The 16005-nt window shown below is 43.5% G+C and overlaps 1 protein-coding gene across 2 annotated transcripts in view; it reads left to right on the forward strand.

The window, feature by feature from the left end:
* Positions 1 to 219: 219 nt before the first annotated feature.
* The window catches only part of COL19A1 (collagen type XIX alpha 1 chain), a 2198704-nt gene continuing 2182918 nt past the window's right edge, over positions 220 to 16005 (forward strand). For both annotated transcript variants that reach the window (XM_085610910.1, XM_085610909.1), the window contains exon 1: positions 220 to 356. The gene's annotated coding sequence lies outside the window, so the exon portion shown is untranslated. The remainder of the gene's footprint in view (positions 357 to 16005) is intronic.

Below are 16005 nucleotides of genomic sequence, written 5' to 3' on the forward strand. Positions count from 1 at the left end.
AGTGCAGCACGTGCAGGCCAGCACCGCAGAAGTGCGGCGCCGGCGAAGCATTAACAAGCGCTGCCAGGTGTCCCCAGCGCCGCGAGGCCAGTGCGAGCACTGCTAGCGCTGCAGGCGGAGGCTGTGCGCCGGCTGAGTGCGTGTGCTGCCTGTCTCGTCTCGCAATGTGCTTCCTCCTCTGAGTGGGAGGGACCCCTGACTGGGTGCGTGTGTCAGAGGGAGTGAGACTAATAAGGACAGCGCTGCCTCCCCCTTTGCACTCCCTGAGAGACTCACTCCAAGAACTTCCCAGCAATGCAGCGGCTTAGAAGCCTTCATGGTTAAGCGTGCGGGGATTTAATCGTCACACTCTACAGGTAAGTGCTCCCCACGCGCCCCCAGAGCCAATGTTAATGACCTTAATCCACCTCTACTTCACAGTGCTATTTGTGTGTGCTCTGCCTCACCTCTCTGTATGCCTGACACACTTCATATCTCGGCTCCAGATAATGCACCAAAGTTTTCTTGTTGATTGCAATTAAAAAGGGACATGTCTTACTTGTGTAATCGAGCGGGGGATCTGCAGCTTGCTACTGCTTGGGGTGTTCTGGTGTGTGGGTCTGACCCTCTCGGTTTGTCACAGTCATTTGCTGGGATGATTGCTTGCGGTGCAGCCATTTCGCCTGTTAATGAGGTTTCGGGGTGAATGGGCTCATGCCGTTAGTTCGACAGGCGGGCTGTGTGCCGGTGCAGTGGAGTGACGGCGGCTCTACACAGACTGAGCGCGGGTGACTGGTTGTCCGGCTGGCGTTCCGGTGCGTTTTGGCTGAGGTCGGTGCACTAGTTTCTGATAAGTTGGGAGGAGCAGTAGGGGGTCCTTATCATCATAGAGTCCGCGCCATGGAAAGGAAGCAGGAAGGAAGGGTCTCTGCTGTTTGCAATAATAGTAGCTGAGGGGTAAATACACTATGCCCCGAGTCTGAGCAATGGAACTGCGCTCTCTGGGACAGCGGGTCCTTGAAGTCCACAGCCGTCTCTGTGAGCTGGTGCGAGATTAGTCTTGGTCACTGAAGGCGCACCCGTGGGAGTTCATACTCTGGGACTAAATGCATCGGTGCGCAGTGAGGGGGACGCTGTAATAGCGCGGAATCCGAAGAAAGCTCCCTTTCGAATCGGAACCTTTGGGCTGAGAAAATTGTTCGAAAGTTTTTTTTTTTTTTTTTTAATATTACTACTGTAGATAAGGAGACATGACAATATAGTGGTTTCTCTAGGATGACACACTGGCACCAAGCTGAAACTCTGAAATTAAAGCTCATAGTTGAGTTACAGATTCGGAACCTTAGACAAGGGACCGCGAGCACTGGTCATTGGTGGCATAAGTGTGCGTGTGTGTGTCCGAGAGGGTCGAATTAGATGTTACGCTTTCACAGTTCGTAGTTTCGGTTGTGTGCGATGCCCAGCACTGCGCGTCTACCCCGTACACAGGGCTGAAGTTTAAGCGCTATGGTACACGTGCTCCTGAGCTGCCTGGCCCCTCAGCTGAGAGCGCGGGCGGCGTCTCGCTCACGCCCTGTCATCGCCCCTGGGCGAGCCCCGCTGTTTGTCACTTTCCTTACCGCACTCTGCACCCGTTGCTGCCTCTGCCGCCGGCTCCCGCTGGAGGGAGGAGCCGCCGCGCGCCGCCTTTGACGGCACTTCTAAGGCACGCGCTACCACAGCGGTGCTTTTGGTCCCCTGCCCTTAAGCAGGACGCTATGCGAGAACGTCATGACTAATGCATCGCTCTAACTTTATTTCTCATTTTATTTAAATGGTATCTGATGTTCATTTATGACTGGCGTTTCTCTTTTTCATTATGGCTTCAGGATGACTCTACACGCGGAACGCCCAATTTACCGCTTTTATTTTATTTGCACGAAGCTTCAGGTGATGTTTTTAAAAACCTGAGCATATCAGTAGTAGCCACATAGGTCAATTTTCACCTTCCTGCACTTTACTCCCCCCTACAATTTGACGAAGGGCAACATCCTATAAAGTGAAGTTAGTCTAGTGTTTGAATGGACAAAGTATGAATCTGGGAAGTTTAACCACAGGTTAATCTCTTCCTTTAAACAGATTAGTTACTGCAAAAACTAAGTTGAAGGAGTCTGTCATCTTCCTGCTTAAACACCCACACATACCGACTGTTTATTCTCTTGTAAATATACTCATGTTTATTAATGAAGCCTGAATGCAAGGACAAAAGTATCGAACATTCTTAGCGTCTATTACTTACCATTTAAAAGGATGTAGTTAATATCATTTTACTATTGTGTAGTATACATTGTGAGGAAATCCAACGCATCGTACTATAATAGTCAGCCCCTACTTTACTGAATTTCTCGAATGATGTCACATTTGAGGGATAATCTTTGATCAGGACCCCTCATTTAAACCCCAACTCCAGGCAACCACAGCGACTTGTTTTACTGTATTGGATTTTTTTTTTTAAAAGACCCAAATAAAGTACCAGCCCATATGCAGAAATTGATAGTCTATGCTCTAGTGGCCTCTAGATTAGGTTACGCCAACTTGCTATATCTAGGAATTCCTGCCAGTCTGATAAATAAATTAGAGATGGTTCAAAATGCTGCTGCACGTCTGATTATTGAATGCCCAAGGAGGCAGTCCATCCACCCAGGTCTGAAGCAACTTAATTGGCTGCCAGTCAATAAAAGGATCAACTTCAAGGCAGTGCTTAATTTGTGAAAGAAAGTGTGTCGGTGCTCGAAGCTCTGCTCAGAAGCCGGTGGCCAGTACAATTAAAGGTCAGCGCTGGGAATACTAAAGTTGGTAGCTTTAATCTACTGTATACCACCTTTAATCCACTACCTGACTACCAGGTCTATCATGAGTACATATGAGATCATTACAATATTTAACAAATTAGATTTTGTGTTGAGGCTGTGCCAAAAAAGTGACGCAACCCAGTTGCAAAATTTGGGCCTCAACTTTATACATTTATTTTTTAAAACCCTGCCACAAAGAAATTGGCAACAAGGAGACATGTGGCAGTAAATCTCTCTTGCTTAATTGGTTACAAAGTATGCTTTTAAAAATATTTTATGGGGTTAAGGCACCTGCTGCAGAGATCTTTGTGTACCCGGTATGTCTCAGGGAATAATAATAATGGTTAAAGTATTACCTGAAGAGATCTGTGTTTTGTCTAGTCCCGGTTTTGAATCAAAGTAGCACAGAGGGTTAATATGTCTCCTGCAAGCACAAAAGCACAACATGCAGATGACAGATTTTTATTTTGTGTAGATAGATAATGGGTTACAGCTTTTTACATGAAGATCATTTTGTTAGTTTCTGTTCATGAATTGTAATCCTTTCACTATAGTACAATGAGCTATGAAGGGCATGTGACTCCTACACTTTGTAACCCTCACTGTCTTTTGTAACACATCCTATAGATTGATTTACACACATTTGATTTATGATCAATGAGTACATGTGATATAAAGCACTCTGATACCCTGAATGCCGATGAGCAGCACTATAAAAGAAACAAAGTAATGGTATTTAAATTGTTATTTGTGTAAATACTGGGCAGACCCACACATCTGACATTCTTGCAGTGCATGCATATGTTTTATTTACATGGAGTGAACAAAGTCAAAAGCCTGCCTCTCTAAAGCGCCTGTGAAGTAATAAGCTGTGCTCCTTTGTTTCCCATTCATTGCATTCAGGCTTCTGATAGGTCTAAGCCAGGATACTCCAACAAAAGGAGGCCTGATGGCCTGTGACTTCATCCTTTTGCATGGGCCCAGCTGGAATCTGACAGGCCGCCTCCCCACTTGCATGTTGCTGCTCCGAAGGAAAGCAGACTACATGCAGGCGCTGATCATGTCCCAGCGTCTGAAAGAATTCACCAGGACAAATTTAGCATATTTCTGTAGGGCCCAAACTCTTGGCTCGGTAGATGGCGTCCAACCTGTGAAAATAGTGGGTAGACACTGTCTAACCGCGGCTACCCTCGTCTTGTACCCTAATTGTAGGCTCAGGAAATGTTTGACTTTGCTTTCTAGCGCCGGGACGCTCAGCTGTTGCGCTTTACAGATGGCAGTTCATTCATTCATTGTTGATTCACTATGATATGAGTGCTCACAGTCCTACTCTTTAACAAAGCTTTTTCAAGGAAGCTGTCCACCTAGAGAAAGAGAACGGGTTGCTTAAAAAAATAGTGGAAGTTGAGGGAAACATTTTAGTGGAGAAAGAAGGCTTGGGAGAAAGACGTTTGTGATATTGTTATAAATATATGGATGCCACTGTATAGCCACCCTCTCAGAACGTAACTTTTTCATATACAGAATATCTAGCAGATAGACACACAGTCCTAAAAGTATCTAGAACAACCATGCTCAACTGGGGTGTGCTAAATAGCCCCTTACCAGTGTAAACGACAACTTGCATCACATTTACATATACAGAAATATCCTCTTGTTGGAAAGTCCACATACATACTATGGCGCATATTTCTTTGAATGCTCCTGGGATTCTTTTCTGGGGAGTTTTATATAGCGTGAACTCAACCCCAAGGTATCAGAGCGCTTTACATGAACCCCAGTTACGTTACAGACCGACACATTCATTTTGGTAGGCACTGGAGATTAAGTGAGTTGCCCAGAATCACAGGATGTTGGGCGTTCCTGCCGAGATTCGAACCCGGTTCCTCAGCTTGGAGGTGGATCGCTCTAAAAGTAGGATTAATCTTACATTTGCAAATGCCAGGCCTTTGTACAGTGGTATATGCACATTAGGCCTAGGGAGTGGTGGAAGGTAAACATAGACCTGTTTGTCATGTAACACCCCAAGGTGAATGACCACTACATTTCTTGCTGTGAACCTGATGCAGTATTGGGTATCAGGATTTTAAGTTTCACCAGACCTGCTACAGTGATTAATTGGTTCCCCTCCTTGGTGGAGGTAAACAGGAGCTAGCATAAACTACTCGGCCCACATGACTTCCTTTACTGTCCCCGTCACCCTCTAAATGCAGTGCATGAGATGGCCGTGGGACACCGAGTCCGCAAATGGCTGCTCCAAGGGTCAGTGACCACCCGAGTTCCGGCTCCTGCTTGTAACAGGCAGCACGCCTGGCAGTTCTCTGCCAATGGCAGTGACGTGGAGGCATCAAAACAGGGCCTGGAGGGCGCACTCTTAATTGGGGCATTGCGCTAGTCAGAATGTCACAAGAATCACGGACAGAAAGTAATGACACACAACTTTCTTATCCTGTTAGTGGGAAACATAAAATATCCTGGACAGTGGGGCTATTTAGAGTCCCATAAACAACCTTCAGTCTTAGCGCTGACATGGCACCGCGCAGTCCTTCTACACGTCATGGTCTATGACACCAGTGAACCCTGTTTACATTTGTATTGCACTCTCATCAGCTGAAGCTGCTTGGATCACTTTCTACATCTCACAGGTTGATTGAAACAAGACAAGGAACTGCCCTGGGCAGTTTAGAAAATGTTCACTTATTTATGTTCGGTCAACTCAAACGTGAAGTACTTTTAAATGTGCAATCATTCAGGAATGAAGTGTGTTTTAGCCTGAATTAATCTGAGGCAAGAATACCACTTCTTAAGCCTTCACAGAGCTACGGATTGTCCTTAACGACAGCCAGGAATTACCTGAATTTTTTTATCGTTGGGAACACATCTAACAGCTGATAAAAACAATCACAAGTTGATAAATCTTTTCACAAAAGAGAATGCACCAAGTCAGATCACTAATTCACAACAGCCGTAAAGAATGAACAACTACAAATAACACATTTCCACCAGCACTTACATTCCGACCATGGATGGCCCCATTATTCAGACTACAAGGATTTCTTGAGTCGATTTTCAGCATAAAATGCTATCCATTATTAACTCTTCTACAGGATTTTCAAGGACTGCACCTAACAGCAAACTACAGAGGAGAACTGACCTAACATGGAAGTAAGAGTCAGCCTAGCACTAGCAGCCCTTTGAGAGAAAAGGAGCCTCCAGTCTCGCTTTAGCACAGTTGGTTGCCTTTCTGTACTCACGCGCCCCCCAGAATACCTTCGTGAGTTCTATCTTGCAGTCCCTTTAAATAAATCCTGAATACCTATTATTCTCCTGAAGATACGCCTAAACCCATTGTCATTATCAAATAACAGAACACCCTCCAGTGTTCCTTTTCCGTCAATGTAATCGACAAAAAGTTACCATCATACTGCAACGTGGCATGCAATCTAAACGCTCATATGGAGGTTGGGCATTACACTTGTTATACTTCTCACTCAATATAATCAATTGTGGAATGCAAAGAGCTGGCTCAGTTTGAGCATCACAGCAGGACTGTTTATCCTCTTCAGGCACCGGGGCCGTCTACTTAGCATTGCCCCTTGCAGACCATCCTACTACATTTAGAGTCTACTTGTATCCCCATGGATGGATTGTATGGATTACAAACTACATCATCATGTACATTGTGAATTAATATCTGGGGTAAAGTGTGTTTGATTAACAAGGGCGGGACTGGCCATTCTGCCAACCTGGCAATTCCTTAGTAGATAGCAGACTAGGGGGCTGCTTTTGCGGTATCATGAGCTCTCATGACCAAACTTAGGGTCCTATTCTAGTCGCAGTCTCCAGCAGTGCAGTGCTGGTATGAACCTTTTAAAAAACAATTTCTCAGGGCTGATTTTGGATTCCAGTCTGGCACTAGTGAGGTTCTGACCTGTAACAGCCCAGCATTTATTCCTTTAGCTATTAACTGTGCTAAATAAACTGCAAGGTTGATACACTGCTTTCAAATTTGTTTGGTTGCCATTTCTGCATCCAACATACACTCAGGAGACAGTGATTACATCTACTCGCCTTTCTTGGCCTGCAGCGGGGACTATAAGCAATGTGAAGATCAAGATGCTGCGATTTGTAGAATGAAGAGACACTTTCGATAGTCTATTGAGGACATGCTCTTGAAGCTGTGCCTCATCTAACCCATTTGACAATGGCATTGAACTTGGATTTAATTGGAAGAGGCACCTCCATGTCATATAAGTTAAGGCAGCATCTTCCATTCTTAAGAGTTACCGCTATCTACATGGGGCTTGTGTTAGTACTATTGCTGAAATTTTCTGCAAAAGTTAGTCCTTATATTTTTCGGAGTGGCAGTCTAGGCATGCCTCTGCTTGATACGATTAGTTTTTACTTAGAAAGTAAAGTTTTAACGCTTTTTGGGTGCCCAACAAGAGCCCCCTATCCAATTTACTTGGATTGAGTATACTAGGAGCAAGGCTTAATCTCAGGTACTATTTGTTGGGATGTGGCTCTAGGATATAATGAATTCCTTTGCACCGCACGAGGGAGGATATGTTTAGATCTGCAGCACTGGAAAATCACTATTGTTAAAACAGACATGCATATGGTAACTCTGAGTTGGCTTCAATGTGGTGAAATTCTAAACAAATTATGTTCCGAGAACTGGAGTGATGCAAATTCAGTACTTTGCATATTCAGCTTCTCATAGAAATGCCCACAGAATGTTCCATCGATATAGAGAACGATCAGCTCCCCCTTATTTGTAAGTGCAGTGAGTATTTTACCTTTTGCTCTCCCTCCGCAGCACTCTCCAATTCTATTTCTTTCTGGGGCACACTATACCTAAATAATGTATCAGTTCACCCATTCGAACCATAAATGGTCAATAGTATGCACTGTCCCTAGGCCACCCTGAAGATCATTGATGTTATTTTGAATTTTTTGTCTGGGAGTGTTTAAATTGCCCTCCCAGTTGTAATACCCTTTCCTGTAATGCCATTACAATCTCCTCTAATGTGTCAGACTTGAAATACAGGTCAGATGTGTTCTTATTTATTCTATGGTGAATCTTCATCATGCCAGGGGCATTGGACCAATTGTTTTGAATGTAGACAAACACGTGTTCCCACAGTCGTCATTTTGTGTGCCATGCAGCTTCCTGGGATTAAATAAAAGTGACTTTGTCCCTTTTTTCTGGTATCTCTTAGCAGGATTAAGCATTGTGTTAACTCTATTACAATCCAAGAACCTGTTCTGAAATGGACACTACTTACACTTGCAGTGCTTGAGAAAATGATGGCCACCACTCGGTACTGATACTGTGCTTCTCACCCATGCCAGCAGCTGGTGCTGTCTATGGTGTTCCTCTGCTCTGCTATAGGGTCTCACCCGCTCATCTGCCAGAGTCTCAAGACTTGGCATGTGTTAGGTGCAGCCTGCATCACTTTCACCTCTTCTGTACCAACCTGGAGCAAGTCATCTCACTGGTCGTGCCTTCACATGGCACCGCGTTTCTACAAGCCCAGATATATTCAGTCGTTATGTAGCCCTTTTACAAATCTGACCAGTAGCTGTCCGTGGAGGGAGTTCCGTGGGGCGGTGAGGCGGGGCGGGGGAGAGGCAGGGTGGGGAAATGTAAACACCGGAATATGGATGAACGGAGGTAAGTACAAATTTAAATAAATAAAACAAATTCCTTTGCGCGCGCTGCATCGCAAAATGCGATGCCGCGTGCGCAACGAAATTCATTTTATTGATTTAAATGTGTACTTACCTCCGTTCATCCATATTCCGGTGTTTACATTTCCCCACCCTGCCCCTCCCCCGCCCCGCCTCACCGCCCCACGGAACTCCCTCCACAGACCGCTACTGAATCTGACTCAAAGCAGCATCGGTCAGCACACTGGGAGATCAAACAGGGCAGAACTATGTCCAATGTCCAGTGTTGTTTGATTGCAAATTTAGCAAACCACCATTTCCAGTAGAGTTTTAATACTTTTTTGCAACAATAGAAAAGTAATATGAATATATATTATTTATATAGTCTCCACTGTTCTTGGTAGTAGTATAATTACATGAAACCCATGTCCATTCAACCTATGAAGGATGCTGTTGTCCCTCTCTTAGTCTGCTACTCAGACACGCACACAGAAAAACATTCCTGGCCTGATGATCTGGGACCACCTTCTAAAAATCTAAGCAAGTAAGAAACCTTGGAATTACCATGGACTCCAAGTTATCAATGAATACCCAAGTGAACCAATTAGCAAGGTCAAGCTTCATTAGTATGAAAACTCTGAGACACATCTATCCCCACCTGGGATTTCCACTAAGGGTGGGTGTAGTTCGCGAAGCAGCACTTCGCGAAGCTACGCAAAGTGTAGTTCGCACTACGCGAGCTACGCGTAGCACTTCGCGAACTGCGAAGTAACATGTTCGCACTGTGCAAGATGTTGTTTTCAATGATTGCACAGTGCGGACAAGCAGCCGGCACTGTGCAATCATTGAAAATGGCATCTTGCACAGTGCGAGCTGTAGTTTTCTGCTGCTCGAGTAGATTTTTACTCGAGCTGCAGCTTTCTCAACGCGAACTGGTAGTTTCTCATCGCGAGCGGTCGCGAGCATACGCGACCCCTCGCAATGAGAAACCTGACCTTCTCGCGTTGGGAATCTCGCCGGGAGGTTTATTTTCCATGCTCGCGATCGCGAACAAGGAAAAAGTCTCGCCAGGATGTCATTTTGCTTGCTCGCGGTCGCCAACTTGACGTTGAGGACCGCGAGCAAGCAAAAAATGACCGCAGCACTACGCAACACTACGCTACGCGTGTTCGCACTGTGCTACGTGCAGTTCGCGTAGCGCGAAGTAGCGCGAACTTCGCAAACTACGCGAGCGTAGCGTAGTGCTTCGCCCAGGCCTAATTTCCACACAAGATCCAAGTAACTATCTCTCTTGTACTGTCTAAACTTGATTACGCCAATGGCCTCTACCACGGATCATCTTGATCAACTATGAAAAGACTACAACGGATTCAGAAATTTGCTGTCAGACTACTCCTACATGCACAGCCACATGTCCACATCTCCCCTGCCTTGAACGCCCTAAATTTGTTACCGGTTACCAAGATCCACATTCAAACTGCTTTGTATCACCCACAAAGCAATGCATGGAACAGGACCACTTTTCATCTGAAATAAAATCACCTAATAAATTCAACAAAGGAACCTTCGCTCCGGTTTTGCACCTTGCCTCAAAATCCCACCACACAAGAAAAACACTGTAGATGGCAAATCCTTCTCTGTTCAAGCAGCCAAACTATGGAATTCATTACCCCCAAACATAAGATCCACAGATAACTATCTTATTTTCAGAAGACTACTCAAGAGTTGGCTCTGTCCTACATAACCACAATACTAAAACACAAATATACAGCATATCCTTGTGTATATAAACATTTAATTTGATTTTATGTATATACCTAGATATGTGTATTTCTTGATAAGCATATGTATAATAATATGTACTTATGTATCTATATATTTATTACTTTACTCCTACTGTTAAAAAAAAACTATGACTCTCTCCAAAGCACTAACGGATATTTCACCCTATACCTCTCTCAATAAATCCTCTACCTCCACTTTCTCACTCATTCCAAACCTCATTCTACTATTATGATCTGCAAAATAACCCTTTCTAGACTCTTCCCTCCTCTACCCCTCCTTGGATCACCCCAATTCTCATTTTAATACCATGATCTCCCAAACAACCTTTCAGGATTCTTTCCTCACCCATCCCTCCTTTGACTCATCCCAAAACTAATTTTATTTCTATGATCTCCCTAATCCATTTCTATAGATTCTTCCCTCCTCCATCTCTCCTTATACTCCTCTCAAACCTCATCTTACTACTACAATATCCCAATAAACAATTTCTAGACTCTTCTCTCTTCTATACCCCATTCTCCTTTTCAATCTAACTAACAGACTCACATGTCCACCGCTCAAATTAACTCAAATTTCACTATACTAATCCTTTTTGGGTCCCGGAGTAGCGTGCTACTCGCCGGAAAGCGCTTTGATCCCTCGTCAGGGGTAGTATGTGCTATATAAACACAATTACAAAACAATACAATACAATAGTATAGGGACACGTAGAAGAATACTTCGAGAAAGGTGTCATTTTAGTTTAGAGCAGATTGATTGTGACAACTTTGAGTTGCTTATGCTTGTGTACCTCAAGAAGCCATCTTATTGTTAGCCTATGGGTGTAGTTGCCATCAAAAGAAGATAACCCACAACTGTAAGATTACTCAAATTAATGCATGTGTAGTGTAGGCGTACAACTGTTGCTGTTGGCAGTCTACTAAGGAGAGTATTCACCTGTGTTTCAGCCCATTAGTCGTGGAGATTTTAGTAGATACATCTTCTTTAATTATACATTTTTAATCGTTACCCTAGTATTCGTATGATGAAAGGAATGACATCTGTTGGATGTTTTACAGTACTGGGATATTGTGATGAAAAGAGTAAAATGCCTCAACTATGGGACTACTCTTTTGTGTACAGTGAACATAGTCATATGTCTTGTACCATGAACTATTAGATACAATTCACACATTAACATTCTTTTTTGTAAATTTCTTTATGTTGTAATCTAGCTAACTATCATATATATGGCTTTTTGTTGTATTCTCGTCCATTTATTCTGTTTTTTAAGTACTTTTTCTGAAGGTTATGTCAACTGAACATGACAACTGAAATAAGAAAGCTTTTGTGCAAAGCACTGCAATATTTGTTTAAAACCATAATTCTAATTTAAATTGAAAAAAAATGGACAACGTTGACGCTTTTTACACAGTTTTTGTGTCCTTAACTGCAAACACTCTTTTCGTAGCCACATTTAAACACATTAGAGCATTGATTACTGTAACATCTTTTGTATAAGACTGCCAAATTCTTTAATCACAGGCTTTTAAAAAAAAGAGTCCAGAAATCTAATAGGGGTGAAACAAGTTTACTAATAGTACTGCTGTCATTAGAAACCAGGAATGTCTGTCTATCTCTTAAACAAAATAATTTATAATCTAAACTACAGCACTAGAGCTTGTTAAAATCTCACACAAGTGTAAGGAAAACATCACTTTTGTTGGCCTAAATAAACGAGGATAACACAAACAGCCACTCGAGGTTACAGGATTATTAAATCAAGAAACCCAGGAGGAATTGTCTTGGCAATATTAGCCCAAACAATTTCCCTCCAAATTTGGAAAGTAAACATGTAACAGTAGATTTTAGAAACAAAGACATTCCTACTCTTGAGCTATGAATGTCCTCATGCTGCTCTCTCAGGCTAATCTAAGATTCAGTTAATCCATTGCAGATAAGTACATGAATGCCTCTGAGGGTTTTGAGAAGTGAAAATGTCTATAACATAAAGCGAATTCAATTAATTAGATTATTGCACTACATACATCGTTTTATAGTGTTTTCTTCCAAAACACATTACTTGATGAAATCCGAAATGGAACTTATTTGTATAAATAGTCTCTTTGTACATTCACTCTAAAAATAGTGTCTATTCTGTTGCAAATACGTTTGGGTGGTACCTTAACCATTCAAGGCACATAACTGTGTAAAATGAATTAGTCTTGGCAATATCTAGCAGACTGTCACTCTGGGCCTGATTATGAGCTTGGTGGTTCGGCGGCGGGCCGCCTGCCAGATTAGGAGTTTCCTCCTGTCTGGCAGTCTATTTTTTGGCATTCCCACGGCGGTGCCTTTAAGAATGGGCATCACAATGGCAACCCCAATACATGCACAAAGGGGGGCACATGTTGTACCCCTGTGCATGCACCCCAGGGTGCAGAGGCACAAGAGGGCCCCCTTTGTTTTCTCTCCACCAGGGTTTTCATGGAGGAGGAACCGCCATGAATACCATGGTGGAGAGGAAACTTCTATTATGCTTAGCGGGACTGCGGCGGTCCCGCAAAGCATATTGATGCCTCTTGATCACCTCAACATCGCTATGGAAGCTGGGGGAACGGTGGTTCCCTGGCAGCTGCAGCTGGGCAGTAGTGGTCCGGCCACTCTAATCGTAATAGGGTGGTCAGGAGACCACTACCACTGCGCCCACATGAGTCTGGCGGACCGCCAGACTCGTAATAGAGCCCAAAGTGGCAGCCAAGTGCTGCAGTCATATCACAGGGCAGTCTGAAACTCATCGGATATGGAGAGGCTAATCTTGAAATTCAAGAACAAGACTACGTGCTGGGGTCACACGCAAATGGAAGAAGTCTGCTTTTGTGCATTGTTTTAGACCATTCTGCAGCGGAAGCCCAGGGTGTCCCCATAATAGAGACATGACTTCTGACGGGAAAATCTCTTCAGCTCATGATCTTCCTTCTGCATTTTGGGGAACAATCTACGAATGTGAAATGGCCCCACCCTTTGTCAGGGCACAGGTGGGAGTCCTGTATCTGTATTAATGTTTAGGAGAATGAAATATTAGTAGAACCCTCGTGGAGGTTAGTTACTTAACTTGTCTTGAGTTGCAAATCTAATATTATGAAATGAGCCAAATCTTTGCAGTTTTCTAAATGTCAGTTTTGGTCCTTCACTAACATTTTGAAGCACGTAACTTACACTTATATGCAAAAAGTGGGACTTTAGATCATATAGTGCCCTTTTGTATTAATGGAATCAGTACTTGCAGCTGTGAATTTTCTACACATGCAGAAAAGTTCACGTACTTGGCTGACTTTTCCACTTTACCAAGTTTGAGATAGCGAGGATAGGAAAAGTAAGAAAAGGGTTACAATCCACCACTAAGCAGGAAAAACACTAGATAAAACCCTCAAATTATTAACGTTGTGGATGCTTGCAAAATAAATGGACTCCCACTTCGGAAGCATACAGATTACTGCTCGTGCAAAATGCAGGTGAAAACGTATGTCCTGGATAGGAAAAGGAAGGGAACAGCCAAATGTTTAATGGAGGGATTGTTTGGGAAGAGGTCTATACACAAAAAATGATTTTTCTTTCGGAGAAAACATGCGTTTCATAAAGTACTTTAAATGTACTGTACACAATTCCTGAAACAGTTTTACAATAAATGGTTAGGAAGCTTATGAATGTCAGATTTCCAGTGCAACAAACTGCAATTTAGGTTTAACGAAGTTTCACTGAAACTGTACATTTAGGAAAAACATAAACTTAAGTCTCCTCAAATGGATTAGTATTTTTTTGTTTTAGCCAGCACTAGCATGTTTGGTTAAATGTTACTATAAGGAACGTTATTAAATTATTCCCGCTTAGAAGAAGCCTTTAAAATCTTAGTGAAGCTTTACTCAGCCGTACTTGGTTGGGACTAACATTTATGGAGACGTCTCTCTTTTGATTGGTCAGGGTTCCCCTTCTAAGCCCCTAGTTTGCCATAGATATTTGCCAATCAGACAAAATGCTTTGCATTCACTATGACTGCTCCTAAAGACCCGCCGCACCATGGACTCTGTGTTGCGGGTCCAACAAGACTGGGAACAACCCTATACCTGACAAGAAGCCTTGTAACCTTGACTGGCCCAGAAGATGAGATGCTGGACTCTCCAGAGAAAAGAGGAGCTGCCCTGAGTTGGAGGACTGGCATGAAACGCAGCAGACAACTTGGAGACTGAAATGATGTACAGCTCACATAGATATGAATGACAACTTGAGAGGAGAACCTCTCCAGGAGCCACAAGATCTCTATTATGAGAGGGCCAAGATCATACTGGAGTCCCTGATGGACTATACCTGAGAATGAGATTCCACTGTCACTTTAAGCTGTTCTTTGTAAACTAGCTATACATTCTGCAGTGCGCAACTGAGCTTGTGGTTCAGTGGTGGACAGGATCATGGTTCAAAGAAGCCTAGACTGCCTCAACACCCTTTTTTAACCCTCGGGATCACCATTTGTGAGCCTTGGAGGAGCTCTAGGTCTTTACCTTTTTGCTGTGGTTTCCTAGTATAAGCTCTTGAGGATGATGCTGGAAAAGGTGATATATCCTTCAGCACTAGAAACAGTTGTCTATGGCTTCTCTAGGGACATGATGGATGTGGGAGATGTAAGCGCAAGCAAGTGGCAAAACAGATTTTCTTTTCCTACCTAGACCTCAGTGAATGACGATGTACAGGTCTCTGATGATCACTGAATTGTTTTCTGTTCACTCAACCTTTGTTCCTGTTTCTTTTGATTTGCTGAATTTGGAGTTCTTTCAATAGTTGGTGAGATAAGTGTCACATTTTTTATGCCTGGCTGTGTGTGTGGATGACCTTCCAGCTGCCCTAGTTCAATTCTTGTGATGGTGCCTATCAATCTCTATTGCTCTTTTCACTACATTTTTGTCTCTGAATTAAGACTATTGCAGCCATCTAAACAGAGTTCAAGATAGCAGCTAGGGTGCTCTTCATTTGGAAGTGAGGTGTTGACAGAGAAGGTTGTGTTTTATGGGCTGTGTGAGGGGATTGATTGACCTCTTTGTAATGAATGATTCTTTTTTTAAGTTAATGTGGACATTCTCCATGTTGTTGGGCACCCTAGGAAGGATACAAAGAGTAGCAGTTTGGTCACAGTGTACTGCTTGCTAAAACGCTGTTATGGAAAACTATGCATTAGTTTTGGCTTGAGAGGAGGCTCATAATGTTGTTTATTATTCAATAATATACTTATTTTCTGACAGTTAGTTGTTACTAGAGTACAGAGAGTGATTTGGGTCGCAGGTCTGATTACACAATTGTGTTACTTTTAGTAGCATGTAACCATTGTTAGTTAGACGATTATTTATAGCATAGGTCAAAAGGATGAGAAAAGAAGATGACCACCGAACAGGAACACCTCCCGGAGGCTCCTGGTGTTAGGGATTACAGAAGGTAGTTATCCCTGTGTTACCCCCGCCATGCACCACCCCGGCCGAGATCGTCTTTCCAGGTGTAGTCCCTGGCTGTATTCACGTGAAAGAGTGATGTTTTTCGCTCTTCTGGGCATCACTGATGGGCTTAAAGACAAGCCGTCCCTGCATGAGCGGCTACGGGGATTGGCAGCATCCCACAGAGATCACAAGGCTCGGCAGGACAGGAGGAGGCTGATCCCCAGAGACTCACGAGGGCTCTCTCCAGGTCCGGTGAGTGTACCGCTGGGCAGTCCTCC

This window comes from Triturus cristatus, chromosome 6 (genome assembly GCF_964204655.1).
Source record: "Triturus cristatus chromosome 6, aTriCri1.1, whole genome shotgun sequence".
Taxonomy (NCBI): Eukaryota; Metazoa; Chordata; class Amphibia; order Caudata; family Salamandridae; genus Triturus; species Triturus cristatus.